This window comes from Lactuca saligna, chromosome 6 (assembly GCF_052625555.1).
Source record: "Lactuca saligna cultivar CGN05327 chromosome 6, ASM5262555v1, whole genome shotgun sequence".
Lineage (NCBI taxonomy): Eukaryota > Viridiplantae > Streptophyta > Magnoliopsida > Asterales > Asteraceae > Lactuca > Lactuca saligna.
Genome location: NC_136422.1, coordinates 74,856,651 through 74,869,514, shown reverse-complemented (window position 1 = coordinate 74,869,514; position 12,864 = coordinate 74,856,651).

Genomic DNA, 12,864 nt, shown 5'->3' with positions numbered 1-12,864 from the left:
CAACACTTCGGAAGTCAAAGGTTCGAAGAAGACTGTTAGCAACCATCAAGTCATTTAATATGACTAGTGGATAGATGAAAAGACATTTGCCTTCTGTCTGTTTCCGAAGTGTTCAAAAAATACAACCCAGAAACATAAAGTTGTTCCTAAGTCACAATCAAAGTCCAAAACCAGTGCCTACGTCCCAAAGTCTAATTCAGAGCCTAAAAACTCCATTACTCACTAATTTTGCAGGCAATTTGTGCTTCAGAGCAAGAAATAATATGGTATATTGATAGTGCTTACTCCATGCACATGACAGGTCAGAAGGACTTTTTGTGAGATCTAAAGCTTTCTCCAAACGCTGGTTACATGACATATGGCAACAACTCCAACTCTCAAATTCGTGGTTATGGATTCTCACCAATGGAAATATCTCTAACTCAAATGTGGCATATGTAGCTGATCTGAAACATAATTTGATAAGTGTTTCTTAGCTCACTGATTCTAATCATCGTGTGGAATATTTCAAAAAGTACAGTTATGTAATGACTGAAGACCAGAAAGAGTGTTTAATCAATTTACTTTGCAACAAGAACATGCCCAAAGTCTAATTCAGAGCCTAAAAACTCCATTACTCACTAATTTTGCAGGCAATTTGTGCTTCAGAGCAAGAAATAATATGGTATATTGATAGTGCTTACTCCATGCACATGACAGGTCAGAAGGACTTTCTGTGAGATCTAAAGCTTTCTCCAAACGCTGATTACATGACATATGGCAACAACTCCAACTCTCAAATTCGTGGTTATGGATTCTCACCAATGGAAATATCTCTAACTCAAATGTGGCATATGTAGCTGATCTGAAACATAATTTGATAAGTGTTTCTTAGCTCACTGATTCTAATCATCGTGTGGAATATTTCAAAAAAGTACAGTTATGTAATGACTGAAGACCAGAAAGAGTGTTTAATCAATTTACTTCGCAACAAGAACATGTACCCTCTCGACATCAACATGAATATTGGTAAACCACAACTATGCATTCTCACCAAAGTTTTTCCTGACGTTAGGTGGTCATGGCACCGAAGGCTCTCTGATCTAAACTTTCGGTACATGAATGATCTTGTATCAAGCGAACTGGTGAGAGGTTTACCTATTTTTGAATTCGAAAATGATCATTTGTGTGTTTCTTGTGAGTGTGGTAAGCAATAGAAGAAGGGTCATCCTGTTATCATCGAAAAGTCCATTTTGGAACCATTGGAGCTTCTACACATTGATCTTTCTGGACCATCCACTATAGAAAGTCTTCATCATAAGAAATACATTCTTGTGATTGCTGATGATTTTACAAGGTTCAATATGGTCTTCTTCCTAAGGCTGAAATCTGAAACAGCCTCCGAGCTCATCAATTTTATCAAAGGAATAGAAGTTCTTATCAAACTCCCAATTAGGAGAGTCTGAAGGGAAAGTGGATCGAAATTCACTAATTCCACGATTAAAAAATTATTCACCAAAAAAGGAATTGACCATAACCTTTAAATTCCTTATACTCCACAACAGAATGGTGTATTCGAAAGACATAATAGAACACTAGTTGAAGCTGCTCGATCCATGCCGAATTTCACAAATTTACCACTCTACCTTTAGGCTGAAGCAGTATCTACTGCTTGTTTCACTGAAAATTAGAGTATCATCAATCAACCCCTCAACATGACACCGTACGAAGAAATGAATGGTCGGTAGCCAACTATCTCGTTTCTGCATGTTTTTGGATACAGATGCTTCATCAAAAACAACCGTGATCAGATTACCAAGTTTCAACCTAAAGCTGATGAAGCCATCTTCCTGGGGTACTCCTCAAAATCAAAAGCATACATAGTTCTTAACTAGAGAAGTCGTGTTCTGGAAGAATGTTTTGACGTTACCTTCGATGATAATTCCGTTCGGAATTCTTTCCCAATCCATATTACCACTCACATTATGGAGTTCAATGATCCTCTTCCAGAATGTAAGAGCTTGCAAACAATTCTTGATGTTGAGTTTGAAACTCTCTTTAGTTCTTTCAAAACCTCCCTTGATTCCGAATCTCGAACAAGGCTAAATCCCAATCCTATCTCTCATTCGGAAGCCCCTGTTTCTTAAACCATCTCTGATCCAATCCCCAACCTCCCTCCATTTGATTCCGAACCATTTCAACCTTCTCAGGTTGAGGGGGAGAATGCTCATCCATCTCTTGAATCAAATGTGGATGGTTTCCAAGATGCAACTGCTAATTTTGACGACTCTAATCCTCTCAACATTGATAAAAATGAAAATTTCTTTGAGTTCCTCACATTCAAAACATGTAGGAGGAGCAAATCAATGCTACTGTTGATATTGGGTCGACGGCTGCACAAGAACTCCCAAGGTTACACGTCTGGACAAAAGATCATCCTCCTAACCAAGTAATCGGAAACCCTAATGTTGGTGTACAAACTCGTTCTACTACAAGTATCCAAAATGAATGCCATTTCCTAACATTTATATCCATGCTTGAACCCAAATCCATCAAGGAAGCATTAGAGCAGGTAGACTGGATTACAACCATGTAAGAAGAACTAGCTGAATTTGACCAAAATGAAGTTTGGACTCCCGTGCCTCCTCCTCCGAATCATCCCATTGTCAGTACGAGATGGGTATTTCACAATAAGCTAGATGACGCTGGAGTTATTATTAGAAATAAAGCAAGATTGGTGGCAAAAGGATTTACACAGATTGAAGGGCTCGACTACGATGAGACCTTTGCTCCTGTTGCACGTCTTGAAGTCATCAGAAGCTTTCTTGCTTATGCCGCTCACAAAGGCTTCAAAAGTTTACCAAATGGAAGTTAAGAGTGTTTTTCTTAATGGTGACCTCGAAACTCAAGTATACCTTCAACATTCCTCCAATTTTGTTAATCTCTCCTTTTTTCCAAACTACTGTTACAAACTCCGGAAGGCAGTCTACGGACTCAAGCGGGCACCTCAGTCATGGTACAAGACTTTCATTGATTTTCTCAAGTGCTCCGGTTTCAAAAGAGAAATTCTAGATCCTACCCTGTTCTAAAGACCAAAATGGAAAGCATCTCATGCTGGTTCTATGTTATGTGGATGACATTATTTTTTGATCTACGGATTCATCTATGGTTGTTGACTTACTAAACTAATGATCAATAGATTCCAAATCAACATGAATCCAGAGTTAAGCTTCTTTCTTGGCCTCCAAATCAAACAGACTAAAAAGGAATCTTTATTCACTAGGAGAAGTATATTTCAGAACTCCTCAAAAAATACTCAATGGATACTGTGCCTCAGCCAAGGTACCAATGCGCTTTGGACACAAGATCTTTATCGACCCTTCAGGTGTTTCAGTTGTTGAAAAGAAGTACTGCAGAATGATTGGATCTTTGCTATATCTCACAACAAGTCATTCATATATCCTGTTTTCTATATGTTTGTGTGCTAGATTTCAAGTCAACCTAAAGATCTCTCATTCTTGGCTGAGAAACAAATTTTTCGATACCTGAAAGGTACAAAGAGACTCGGAATCTGGTACCCAGCAAACGAGAGATTCCTACTTCAAGCCTACTCGGATTCTAACTATGGCGAACTTCAACTTGATAGAAAAATCACTTCAGGTGGCTGTCAATTCTTAGGTGGTCTTTTTCTCAGTTGGTTATCCAAGAAATAGAACTGCATTGTACTCTTTACAGCCGAATCCGAATATATCGCTGCTGCCAGCTGTACATCTCAGGTTCTGTGGATGAAATCTCAACTCTTGGATTATGGTTACTGCTTTCAACGCATTACTATCTATTGTGATTCTCAAAGTGCTATTGCGATTTCCCATAATCTAATTCATCACTCAATGACTAAGAACAATGATATAAGGTACCATTTCATAAAATATCATGTTCTAAATGTTAACATTGAAATCATTTTTGTTCCATCTGACGATGAGATTATCGATATCTTTACTAAGGCATTAGACGAAACCAAATTCAATGGTTTTCTGAACAAGATGGGTATGATGGTACCAGATCCTTAGTTTTTTCAAGAGACTTGTTCTCTTTGATAGACTTATTAGAAAGAAAATTAGCTCCAATCTCAAAACCTTTTATCTTTAAACTGCTTTCTCTCGGAATACATTGGATCAATTTACATATCTTTATTTCTAACCATCACTTGAGTTTTAAGCTGTACAGTTCATCCTGATTATTTTTTATTCAAAGCTCACATTGTTATAGTGCTCGAATTTTTATCTCAGAATATACTTTTCAATGGCATCCTGGAATTTCACTCTGGAAAGGTATTGCATTCTGCACTTCAGAATTTCAAAATTCACTCCGGAAGTTTTCAAAAATATCACTCTAGAATGATTACCAAATCATGTTCTAGAAAACTTTTCAAATCCACTCCCAAAATTCTTGAAAATAATTGTTCCGGAAATTTTACTCCGGAATCACAAACGTTTTCTGGAATCGCACTAAATTTTTGACTTCGGAATCAAAACTCTCAATTGAATCACATACCTTTTCCAGAATCGCACTGAATTTTTTACTTCGGAATCAAAACTCTCTCCGAATTATTTCTCATTCCGTATCACTTTTCAAAACAATCATGTTCCGGTGCACAACTCTTTATCCTTCGGATCACACACTGTCCGGAATCGCTCATCCGGAATTCCAAAGGTTGATAAGCCGAAACATTTTTGCAATGGTTACTTCTAAAGAATATCGTTATGCTATCTTCGTCGAATTTCATGCCACGGTTAAACGCCTCCATAAAGCAAACATTCAATCGCCATTTAGGGTTTTCCATTTCAAGCTACAAACAACCTAACCTTTCCCTTCCCAGGTTAACTCAACCCCCAAAAACAATTACTCATTTAATGCAACTCGTTTCGCTTTTGGATCCTCAACATTACCTCCACTAACCCGACCCACTTCCATTAAATATAAATACCAATTAAAACCTCCTTTTACCTCTTTATGCACCCAATACTTCCAAAACCCTTAAATTCTCCCTGTGTTCTTCGTGTTCATCAAGCATTCATAACGCTGTAATAATCGCTTCCCATTCTTCACCACCAAAAACTGCTCCAACAAACCTCAATTCCCAAGAAGTCCATTGCAAAGAACACATGACGCAACTGTTTTCCCTAAATCCTAAAGATTATGATGAATCTGTTCGTGTTATGATCGAGTTTATCACGAATCATCCAATCTCTATTCCTTTCACTAGAGTTCCTGAACCACCTCTTCCACTTCATCATCTCCACGAGCATTTACAAGCATCAAACTTGATGACGGTGTGTTGCATATGAAGCTCATCGGTGCCAGGATTGTGCTTAACTTCAAGTCCACTTTTCTTAAGGCAATCGGTGTGAAAGAAAAACCCTAGGGTTTCAGAGTTCAAGAGCCTACCACTGAAGAGTTTCATACATTCCTAAATCACATTGGCTATAATCAAGATTACAGGACCAAAGGCTTCAAGAAATCAGTCATCTCTGGTCTATGAACCGTGTTGATGCACTTCATCATTCGAGGGTTGTTCGGCAAGCATGGTGGTACGGACACTCTCAGCAAGGACAGGATACATGTGGTCTATAGCTTCTTCTCCGAACGTGCTAGTTCAGTTGATCTTCCGGAGGTTCTATGGCAAGACTTCTACAAGTTTGCAATCAAGAGGAAGGATAACGAAATTTCAAGCCCTAGGTTCTGGGGACCGACGATCCAATAGCTCTTCAAGGAGCTTTCTGAAACACTTCCTGTTTCCGTGATTCCTCCGGAGGTATGTATTTCCTTTAAAGTAGTTAAGGCTTATAGAATTTAGGACCAATCTTCATTTGGTCTGGTTAGACGACTTCTGGACCATATGCTGGTCTTAATACCTTCCGAATCCATCTATTTAAAACATCATCTAAAGACTTCAGTTGTGTTTGACCCAAAACAACATGCTCCAGTCTCCGTTCACCATGTTTCAAAAAGGCCAAACCTTCCATGTCCGGATCCAAGATTAAGAAATCCGCCAAACGGAAGAGTTCTCCTGTAATGCGAAAGCCTCAAAAGAGACCTATAGTCGGCTCTTCCTCTCCAAAGGAAGATGCTCATGACACTCAGGCTAACTCTAGCCATCCGAACACCCCACCAGCCAACTCATCTGAGGTAACGCTTAATGTTTCAACATCACATGCACACACTCACGGGGAGTCTCCACATAATCCACCCTCACCTTCCGAAAAAGGTGATGTTGGTCTTGAACATAGTTCCTTGCACCCTCCTAGAACACACCCACGAGTCTCATTTGATATCCCCCTCGTGTCTCACACACACACACACACTCTGGAACCCCTGTTCTGGACCCTAAGCATTCCAGAGATGGAGCAGTCTCTCCAAATCCAGATGCCTCAACTGGTCTGATACCCGGAAGGTGTATAGGAAGACCAAGTGCTAACGATCCCAAATGGCAAGATTATATAAACAGCGTAGTTTCTAGATGTTCAAATCTGACACGAGCTCAAGTAGCGGCCACTCTTACTTCAATGTACAACAAAGCTCATCAAAGCAACCTTCTGTATGTTCCTACTACAGACGATGATGCTGATAGATAACTAGCTTCGGAAAACCAACAATCACTACTCACACCAATGTCTTCCAAACTGATATGGATGAAGAACTCTTTGAAGAAATAATGCTCACTGATGCAGGAAAATTTGTTTCGAAACCCAATTTCAAGTCTTCTATCCATCTTCAATCCAAGCCATCAACCTCCATGTCGACTTTTTACTTCGAATCATCTTCTTCAACCACACCGGATGATGGTTCCCACTCCAAACTACAAGAAGATGATTCCACAACTAACCTTGGTCCATCCACACAAACTTCATCACGACAAACTCTGCCTCATAACTCAGACTCTGACTTCGAATCCTCAACTGGTGATTACATTGATCCTTTCACTCTCTTTGAAATCCAAACCAATTTCTTGGATACTATGAAGAAGGTCTCTTCAATCAAAACATTTGTAACAAAGCTCAACACAAGGGTGGATCAAAGGATTTTCGGACTGGATTCCAAACTGGATGCCATTCTTCAGTCTCTCTCACAATAGTTCAGACCTTCAGTTGCGGAACGTGAAGCCCAACTAGATCAATTGATCTCTATCTGGCTTAAGCATTCACTTGAGGAATTTGAAGCCAATTACGATGCTTCAGTTGAACACTATCTTGACACAATCACCTCTATGCTTAAATTCCATGACAACTTGGTGTCTTCTACCAACAATCTCAATAAGAAAACCTATGTGCATCATGAGAAACAAATCCAAAGATTGGAGAAGGAGATAAAGAAGAAGGACGGGATGAATCTCATCATTAAATCCACATCAAACTTATTTGATCCACTTGGAACATTTTTAATGTTCCGAATCGAAAGTTTGATGAGATGTTAGCCATCCAGGGGAATTTGCTCGATTACCTTGCTGCTCAAGCACCCACCTCCACAACTTATGATGCTCTCAGAAAACAACTCAACACTGGTCTTCAAAAGTGTTTGAAAAATTCGATGGCATGAAGGGGTTACTTATGCTTGCACCAGTCCGAAGGTTTCCCGATGCAAGAGGGGGAGAAGGTCCAAGCCAACCTTGGATTCCGATGAAGACTTTGTTACAAATGTCCAAGAGGGGGGGGGGGGGGGGTTACTTATGCTTACACCAGTCCGAAGGTTCATCACACTCCGAGATGAAGACTTGAATTCCGATGATGAAGTCCAAGTGGTTTCCAGAATTCTAGGAAATTCCTCTGATGATAAAGAAGACAATGATGAAGAAATGTACCTCACCAAAGGAGTTCTATGTCTTGATGCACCGAAGAAGCTATTCCCAAAGGCATTGACTGAGGAATAGAAGAGGATGTGGTATGTCACCTCTTGGCCATCCTCTTTACCATATGTTCTTCAAAGGACTATTCAAATGGCCAAAGCCAAATCTTTCCTCACCACTCAAGCCTTACGAGCCACTCCTTCTATGCTTCCACCTATTCCAGCTCCAAAAATTGTTGCCATTAACTAGGGCTCTCCACTCTGGATCCCTGATGACATTCCGAAAGATCCTCTTCCGAACCCCACTCCAGAATATGTGGTAGATGAAATCATGCAGGTCATCATGGCAACACTAAAAGGAGACAAGGGCAAAATGCCAATGAATGCTGAACAACAAGCCTTCCAATCTGGACATCCCCTCAAGCAAAAACAAGGATGGTCTCAGGAGCAAAACAAAAAGGCATTATAGGAGAGCATTCGGATCTAAACTCTTTAGAACAATCCTGATCTGATGCATGGGAAAGCTGCTCTTTGTCGAGAAGGCATACTTCGTGATCAAAAAATCATTATGTGCTTGTACTACGATGTTCCCACCAACGATTCAGAACAGTTCGATCTTCCTCTCTCGCCATACAGGAAGTAGTACATCAAATTTGCTCTTCTTTACCCAAATGACGATCTGGAAGTGATCCTCCAGACCAAAAGAGAAATGCTTGAAACATTCTACTCTAAGAATGCTAAACCGTTTAAGGAGTATGGACTAGAAAAAGAATCACCAAAGTCCATGGATTCGCAACAAAAATCCTAGTGAAATTCGAACTCAACTGCCCACTATTTCGATTTCACGTCCTCCAGAACAAGCCTACCAACCGAACCATTACTGATGCAGACTTTCCTTCGATGAATCCAAACGACATTCTGAATCTAGCTGCTCACTTTAGAGGAATGGAAAACAATGATATCAGCATGGGTGCCTTTCATGCTGCTGTAAGCTTCCTAAAAGATTACGTTGCATAATTCTATGGATGCGACTATGAGCTAGCTCATCTTTACGGAACTGAAGACTTCATTGCGAAGATCACCTTTGTTCTTCTGGAAATTGAATTACTTGAAGATGGTCCAATCGATGACCCGGTTCTAGGGTTTGTCTACACTACCAAGAAGACAAACAAGGACTTTTTCCGTGTCCTTGACAAACACCTAGTCCCAACCAAAGCACTTCGGAAGTTCATCTCTCATGCATCAAAGTCTAAAGCTCTTAAAAAGGTCAAAGAAAAGTTTGTAAGTCAACTGACCTGGTACATCGAAGTCAGAGAATGGTTGTTTCGAACTTATACATTTATCAAGGAACAAGCAGTATATTTGAATGGATTGCTAAGTTCACTTAGGGGGAGATTATTGGAACCTAAAAGTGAACCTCTAGCAATCCTAAGTTTGGATTTTGAATTACTTGTGTTCTGAAACAAATGGTCCGAAGTCAAATGTGAAGAGTGGTCTGGAATCTATCCGGACTAGAAACAAAGAAGATGAGAAGTTGAAGGCCTTCCAGAATGATTTTCATGTCTGCAATAGATGCTGATCCGGAGTCATGATATTTTGTCTTTGTACATTTATTAAGTTTATCTTTCTATTGATGTGACAATTCATAGGACTTATACTTTTGTAATATTAGACAATTAGGATGTCGTAAACATTTCTATTGTCCGGTCCTATGTAAGTTTTCTAGTTCATTCACTGTAACCTTCACTCCTATTTATATGAGCTTTCAATGCAAAGTAAAGAACTAATCATTCACTTAACTTTTGGCTTTTACTAAGTTATTTCAAATCTCTTTCAAACATTCTTCTTGTGCTTCATTTATTAGCTTTACCTTGATAATTTGTTCTCATTCTTCATTTATTGACTTGACCGTTTGTTGAATGTAATAACTAAGACTTGATTGGTCTTTCTAGTCTTGACTAGAATATTTATTAGAAAGAAGACATTGACCTTAAGCATTCACTCAATGTTTGAGCTCTCAAGCCTTGTCCCTGCACATCAGATATTTTTTTTGTTATTTTAGTCTTTTTAATATTCACATATGTTATTTATAGTACCTAAGATATTCCTATTGTATTTTAATGGTATGAACTTGGTATGTTATATACTTTTTTTATCTTATAGTATCATAAAATATTCCTATAGTATTTTAACTTTATGTTATGTTCTAGAAATCCTTTGTATATAGAATTAGGTAAATTTTAAGTCTGTTGCAACTCCACATCACTCCCAAACACATGTTGGTCATATCTTAAATAAATATAGTTGATTAAGCTATATTGATCCCATATATGATTACATAATTGTCCAGGTTTGACCGTAGTGTCAAACCTTTATATACTTCTGTTTTGTTCTTCTTGTGATACTTGTTCAAGTATGTGCATATATATATATATATATATATATATATATATATATATATATATATATATATATATATATATATATGTAGGTATGTATACTTTCATAAAATATTCTTATATTTTAAAAATATACTTATAGTCAAAGCACTTCGGCCCCATTCTATTTATAGTTGTATATCATTTATATGTTGATATACGTAGTTCACTATAAACAATGCTCTGATACAAATATGTCACACCTCAACATCGGAACGGCAGACACGTTCGGGGGTGGAGGACCTCATGCTCAATATCACAACAAATATAGAATAGGAAAACAAGCAACCACAACCATAGTATAAATATTAAAGTGTTTACATTGTAATTGATTCACAAAAGATTTACTCCAAAAGTAAATAACAAAACAAAGAGATGAGGCTACTATGCTCCATCTTCTAAATCCATGTGTGTGTACCTGTCTACTAGTTTCCTAAGAATACAAGTTATTTTGAAAGAGTAGATCATAATTTAAGCTGTTGGAACACCTTATCACTCCCGAACGCATGTTGGTCATATCTTAAATAAATATAGTTGATCAGGCCATAATGATCCCATATATGATTACATAATTGTCCAGGTTTGATTGTAGTGTCCAACCTTTAAATACTTATGTTTTGTTCTTTTTGTGATACTTGTTCAAGTATGTGCATATATATATATATATATATATATATATATATATATATATATATATATATATATATATATGTATATATATATATATATGTATGTATGTATATATGTATATATATATATATGTATATATATATATATATATGCAGGTATGTATACTTTAATAAAATATCTTTATATTTTAAAAATATACTTTTAGTCAGAGCACTTCGGCCCCATTGTATTTATAGTTGTATATATTTTATAGGTTTATATACGTAGTTCACTATAAACAATGCTTTGATACAAATATGTCACAACTCCACACCGTAACGGCAGACACATTCGGGGGTGGATGACCTCATGCTCAATATCACAACCAATATATAATAGTAAAACAAGAAACCACAACCATACTATAAATATTAAAGTGTTTACATTGTATTTCATTCACAAAAGGTTTACTTCAAAAGTAAATAACAAAACAAAGAGATAAAGCTACTATGCTCCATCTTCTAAATCCTTGTGTGTGTACCTGTCTACTAGTTTCCTATGAATACAAGTTATTTTGAAAGAGTATATCATCATTTAAGTTGGTGAGTTCATAAGCATTTTTTTAATAAAAAGGTATACTCTAAGTTCTTTAGAAAAGTTCGCCTGTTCCTCCAGAGAATACTATATTTCCTAATGTGATAAATGATAAGTAAAAACGACTATTACAATTCCATATATGAGTACGTAATGAATACAAGTAATATATATTCCCGATCAAAAAAACAATCGATTGTGTGAATCTGCCCTAAGCTCGCAATCAAACAAGGAATAGGAAATGAGGCGGGAGTCACACACCCTATTGTTTATTAGATCTTCATTGTATATGACCCTGGCGTATTCACTGGGTGTTTACCGAGTTATCTGTAATAGTTCTTTTATATTTGGTGAAAATATTCCTTAAGATAATCATATATTTTCTTTAGCAAACTGGTAACCACAATAGTTCCTTCTATAATCACTGAGTTTATACAAGCTATATATAATCTAATATCGAACGGATAGTTAAATGTGGGAATATGCCCTAAGCCCACAACCAAACAAGGAACTGGAAATAAGGGGGAAGTCACACATTCCACTGCCGATATTAATTATATATAACTCAAATGAATAAACGAAGGAATTATAGATTTAGCCATTTAAGGTCCTTTATGTTATGCTAGTTTAGCAATTAGTATTAAACATTTTATAAAAAGTTTCCAGTTTCACCTACTTAATGATGTGTCCGAAAAGTATGTTTTTGTACTAAAAAGTGGTATGTTGTATTTTTATGTTATGACCTGACCCATACCTGTTAGCCCTTATGATTACCTAGTGCATATGGGCTATATATAAATAACTAAGATCGAATAGATAGTATACTATGTGAATTTGCTCTAAGCCCACAACCAAACATGGAAAAGGAAATAAAGCAGAAAACACACGTCCTACTGTCTTTCGGATCTGATTAATATATAACCCTAATGTATCTACCGGGGAATCATAAAGCTAGCATTATAGGCTCCTTTCAAATTGTATGTTCATGTTACTAGGAAAGTTATGTGGCGTAGTTTTATGGTTAGGAAAACCAGTAGAAGTTATGAAATCCCATACTCAAAATGCGTTAGTCGATACTGTTGTGAGTTTTATATATTGATATGTGTTATTTGTTACTACCTGGTACTTTGTAGATGTACCCCATATATAACCCGATACTTTGTAGACGTACCCCATATATAACATGATACTTTGTAGATGTATCCCATATACAACCCATGTCACACCCCAAAACCAAGAACGGCGGAAAAATACAAGTGGTTTCGAAAAAGTGTCAACAATAATGTTGGTGAGTTCATAAGTGTTTTTGTATTGACAAAAGTATGTCTTTTTGGAAGAAAATAGACGAACGTAGTTTCCAGAAAATCCAATATTTTCCACTTATAGTTTGAAAAGTTCCTAA